Here is a 5,326-nt window from a genome sequence, read left to right on the forward strand (position 1 = left end):
GAGCCCCTAACATTAATGAACCCATTATCACAATCCTTACCAATCATTACTCATGTTTTGCAAAATTTGAGAAGTTAAAAGTGATTTGCTCAAGGTCATAAGGCCAGACTTAGCTATAAGTTGACTCTTGAACACCGTGTTCACCTTTTACACAATCCTACCACATAAATACACACTGGTTTGGTTGGATCTATACCATGGTGAATAGTGTGTGTGTGTGTGTGGGGGGGGGCGAGGGGGTGTTTTCCCCTACTTAAGAATGTCTGTTAGCAAAATAATTCAGGGATGTGATCTGAGCTAAATATCTGTAAGCTCTTATTTGGTAGATACCATATGTATTCTGATAAACTTGAAAAGAAATCAATAGTAATGTTAATTATCATGTCAAAAATTAATTTCCCATGTAGACAAACTAAAATAAACCATTCTCAAGCTCAATTGTCCATAAAAGAGTTCAGACAGTTATAGCTTTAAGGGTATTAATCATCATCATGAGGGATCTAATGAATATTCATGGTTTTCATGGTAATTGACTGGTATTGCCTTCCATCTGCATGGGTTTGAGTACAATTTTATGACCCAATGGTCACATCCAGATACTTCCGTATCAGGAATTCTGGAAACAACAGGCGTTCTCTAGAATTTAAGAATCAGGCTCCCAGACAAAGCAAAACATTTTCCCCAAGTGACTCTGGAGACCTGCCCCAATGCTGGAAAGCCTGACTCAGCTCACGTTTGCGCATGCCCTCTGTCTGGCCCCAGGCCTTTCGCACCCATCCCGTGAGCCTGCCACCCCCATGTTACTGACACAGGCTGCCTCCCTAACTGGGTCTCCCTGCTGGGAATGGGCAGAAAGAGCCCTGGCCGGGAAAGGTGTGCAATGATAGACCCTTCCTGTCACCGTCTGGTGGGCTGCAGGAACAAGGCCTAAGATAGTAACCCCCTGATCTGCCACCTTCCCCAATTGCTAGGGAGAATGGCACTGGCAAACAACAGACAAATCCTATTTTAGTTTATAATTCTAATTTTGTTTGTTTGGTTTATTTATTTTATTTGTAATTTTTAATTAGTCGCTACCTAAGTTATTTCCCAGGAGAGAGGCAGAAGCTTACAGCTACCCAATAGCACCTGGGTTGCAAAAAGGGGCAGGGAGAGATACAAGACACAAGACAATATCAATAATCAAAGATAAATCAAGCCCAACCTTCCTACAACTCCAGACAGATGCTGAGCTCCCCTGAAGGCTTAATATAGGAAAATGTGGCAGACAATGCAAAAGCAGAAAGGTGCCTTCGGTGTCTTTAAACAGAGGTGTCAAATGGCCGTAGGGTCCAGCCCTGGAAACACTCAAGGTCCTGTAGGTAGGGGGTGGCCCAGCTAGATGCAGACTTAACTCACTGGGTATTCTTCAGCCACTTAGAAACACAAGATGTGAGAGAAATCCCATAAACCTAAGAGGCCTGGGGAGGGGACAGGCAAGTTGATCCTAAACCAAAGATTGCACAGGCCAGACACAGTAATACTAAAGCCACTTCCGTCAGTGCACGCGTTTTCCCAAATCCCAAACGCTTATTTCAAGTTGCAGTCTAGATGGCAAAATCCCATGGAATTTAAACAATCCCTTGGAGTTGCATATAATGGGATCTGACCTGTGAGGTTATAACATCAAGGGCTGTTCTCGGGGAACCACACGAACAAGAGCTTTTACTTTATGGCTTACTTAGGACTGATTATAAAATCACCAAACCTGACTCAGCAAACATCGGCCTTATAGGGCTCTCTGTCTGTGGGCCACAGTAAAGACCTCATTCGGAGGATCTGTACCTGCCCAGTGAAACCTTAGCTGAGTCTGGTCAGACACACTGTAGCTGGATCCCAGATGGCTGCGGACTTGATTGAGTAGCCTCTTCCCGGGGACCCTCAGGCTGCGGTGCTGGGCAGTGCAGCTCAGTCAGGCTGTGCTGTGTGTCTCCTTGTCCAGGCCTATTCAAGGGTCTTCCATCTCCCACAGAAACAGACACATTTTATTAGTTGTTCCAGCACAACAGCGAGAAATGTTGACATCAGAAATTTTTAAAAATATAGAAAAGAAAAGCCACAAACTGGGAGAAAACTTTGGCAAAAGACAAATCTGATAAAGAGTCTTATCCAAAATATGCAATGAACTCTTAAAGCTCAGTAAGGAAACAAGCAAGCAACCCAATTAAAAACGGGCAAATGATCTCAAATGACACATCACCAAATATGATATGCAGATGATAATAAGCATATGAAAAGATGCTGAGCATCACACGGATTCATGCCACGGCAAATTAAGATGAGATACCACACTGCACCTATTAGAATGACTAAATTCCAAAACACTGACAATACGAGGTGCTGGTGAGAATGTGGAATGAAAAATGGCACAGCCACTTCAGAAGGCAATTTGGTGGTTTCTTACAAACCTAAACATATTCTTACCAGACAACCCAGCAATCATGCCCCTTGGTGTTTACCCAAAGGAGTTGAAAACTTACACCCACACAAAAACCTGCAAAAGCCTCCAGAACTCTAAGAAATAAAGGTCTTGTTTAAACAACCCAGACTATGGTATTTTGTTACAGCGGCCCAAGCTGACAAAGACATCCACACAAAATCCACACAAAAGCTATTTATAGCAGCTTTATTCATCATTGCCCAAACTTGGAAGCAACCAAAATGCCCTTCAGTAGGTGAATATACATCCAGATAATGGAATATTACTTAGTGATGAAAAGAAATAAGCTATCAAACTATGAAAAGACATGAAGGAATTTTAAATGCATATTTAAACAGTAAAAAGATCAGTGGTTACCAGAAGTTTAAGTAGAGGAGGGGTGAATAGGCCTAGAGCACAGAAAACTTTAGGCCAGGGAAAGTATTCTGTATGATGCTCTAATGACATAATTTGCCAAATTCTGTAGAATATACAACAGGAAGAGAGAACCCTAATGTAAACTATTTTTATAGGAGGAAAAATGTTTTCTTTACCCATCTTTGGTTCTCAGATGAGCCACTGTAATAAAAGACAGGTTATAAAAGACAAGAGAAAAACGCAGTTTATTGACATATACATCTCATATATACATGAGAACCTTAGAGAAGGGTAACTCAAAGATGTGGCTAAGAATTCAAGCTTATATAGCATTTTCAACAAAGAGCAGATGCAAACCAAAACAACAATGAGGTACCATCTCACATAACAAAGAGCAGACATTTGTAGATAAATGATAGGACAAAGGAAAGTGGTCTTAGGCTTCCAAGGAGAAGCCTAACTGTAGGAAAGTCAACTCATGAGAAACTAATGGTAAATAGTGGCTAGTCAGTAAAGTTTGTCATACAGATTCCTCTGATGCCCCCTCCAGGCTGATAAATGTCTTACCTTAACCACAGGTTGTCCCAGTGATTAAGTTTTGTCCTTCCTACTAGAGAGAGGAGGAGGGACACCTGTGAAAATTTATGTCTTGCTTTTAGGCAAATAGGGGAAAGGGATTTTTGTGTATCTGCTTCTTCTCAATGCCTTCAGCTCAAAATAATCTTTATGCCAAAGTGATATATTTGGGGGTGACACATTCTGCTTTCTGTCACTATAGACTTTGGTGGATAATGATGTACAAATGTTGGCTCATCGTTTGTGACACATATACCACACTGATGTGGGGGGTTGATGGTGGGGAAGGCTATGTATGTGTGATGGGCGGGGAGATAGAAGGACTCTATACTTTCTGCTCAATTTTGCTGTGAACCTAAAACTGCTTTAAAAAATAAAGCCTATTAATTTTTTTAAAAATACAGAAAAGTACAAATTAGAAAAAAAATAGGGCCATATCCTACCTACCTTTCTCATCTTTTTAAAATGCATCTACAATGCTGTTGTTTTTAATTGGAGGAAATACACAGCCATTCCCCAAGAAAACTGTTCAAATGTCAAGACCCATAAGCCTTAAGGGGATCCAAAACTCTAATCGAATACTAGCTATTAGTAGTAATAATACTATTAATTATTGACAATAACAAAAATAATTCAAGTGTTGTATTTCCTTTTAGATCAGCAGATATTTTACTAAAGAGTGCAACAAAAATCTATAAAATTCCTAAATAGTGCAATTAATAATATCCAGCATTCCTTAGGATGGATGATAAGCAATACAGAATGCTAAGAAAGAAAAAAAAGAGAGAGAGAACCCATGGACATGGACAGCTCTATGAATCAAAGAATCTATTTAAAAGCACAAAATCTCTTTGAAATTAGCATTACAAAGAAATAGAAAACATTTACAAACCCACCAAGATATGTCATCAGTTGGCCTCTGTCAGCTAATGAAAAAGGACAACAATGTGGTGATTGCGAGGGGGGAGGGGTGGGGCAGGTGGAAGAGGGCATAGAGGGGATAAATGGTGATAGGAAAAATAATAAAATAATACAGAATGCTAAGATATTTCAAATATCTCCTATAATTTACAAAACAACCTCAATTTACAAATTAAGAAACTGATAAACAATGAGCCCCAAGTCACCCAGCTAAGTGATAAAAATGGAGTTCTATCTCAGATCAGCAGAATTCCAAAGCTAAGGTGGGTTCTTAAGGTTGTCACTGCACCATCTTCATCAGAACTTGTTAGAGAAGAGTTCTGCTGATTGTTGAGGGATGATTGATTTTTATGGGTCTTGATTGTGGGTATGAAAGGTGATTTGTGTATATATACTCTGTGTTCTAGCTCAGAAAATTTATTGTTCCATGTGAGTAGTACATTCATTACATTAATGTATTTTCTAAATAAAAATGAATTTCCAATTAAATCACTTCCTAATGAAAACAAATGTATCCTATCTTATTTTTCACCTCCCATTTTCCTCAGTTTCCATCAGAAGAATTTTAACCTCCTTCCTTAGAATAGATGTTTATATAACTGACCCACCATTGCAAGATACTGGAAGCCTTTATGTATTCACTTTATGAGATACCACTATGTATTCACTTTATGAGAAGCCCAGTGGATGAAATTCATGCATGGGGAGGGTCCCCTCAGCCCAGCCTGCACCCTCTCCAATCTGGGACACCTTGGGGGATGTCTGACTGACGGTTTAGGCCGATCCCGGGTATCGGGCCTAAACCGGCAGTCAGACATCCCTCTCACAATCCTGGACTGCTGGCTCCTAATCACTCACCTGCCTGCCTGCCTGCCTGCCTGGTCACCCCTAACTGCCCCCCACTGCTGGCCTGGTCACTCCCAACTGCCCCCTCACCAGCCTAGTTGCCCCTCACTGCCCCGCTGCCAGCCTAATAGTCCCCAACTACCCTCC

General features: G+C 40.8%; 1 protein-coding gene across 1 annotated transcript in view; it reads right to left on the minus strand.

Moving 5' to 3' along the window:
- HRASLS (HRAS-like suppressor) overlaps positions 1–5,326 on the minus strand; it is a 22,363-nt gene that overhangs the window by 753 nt on the left and 16,284 nt on the right. The gene's annotated exons all lie outside the window — the stretch shown is intronic.

The sequence above is a fragment of the Myotis brandtii genome, unplaced genomic scaffold, assembly GCF_000412655.1.
Source record: "Myotis brandtii unplaced genomic scaffold, ASM41265v1 scaffold4, whole genome shotgun sequence".
Lineage (NCBI taxonomy): Eukaryota > Metazoa > Chordata > Mammalia > Chiroptera > Vespertilionidae > Myotis > Myotis brandtii.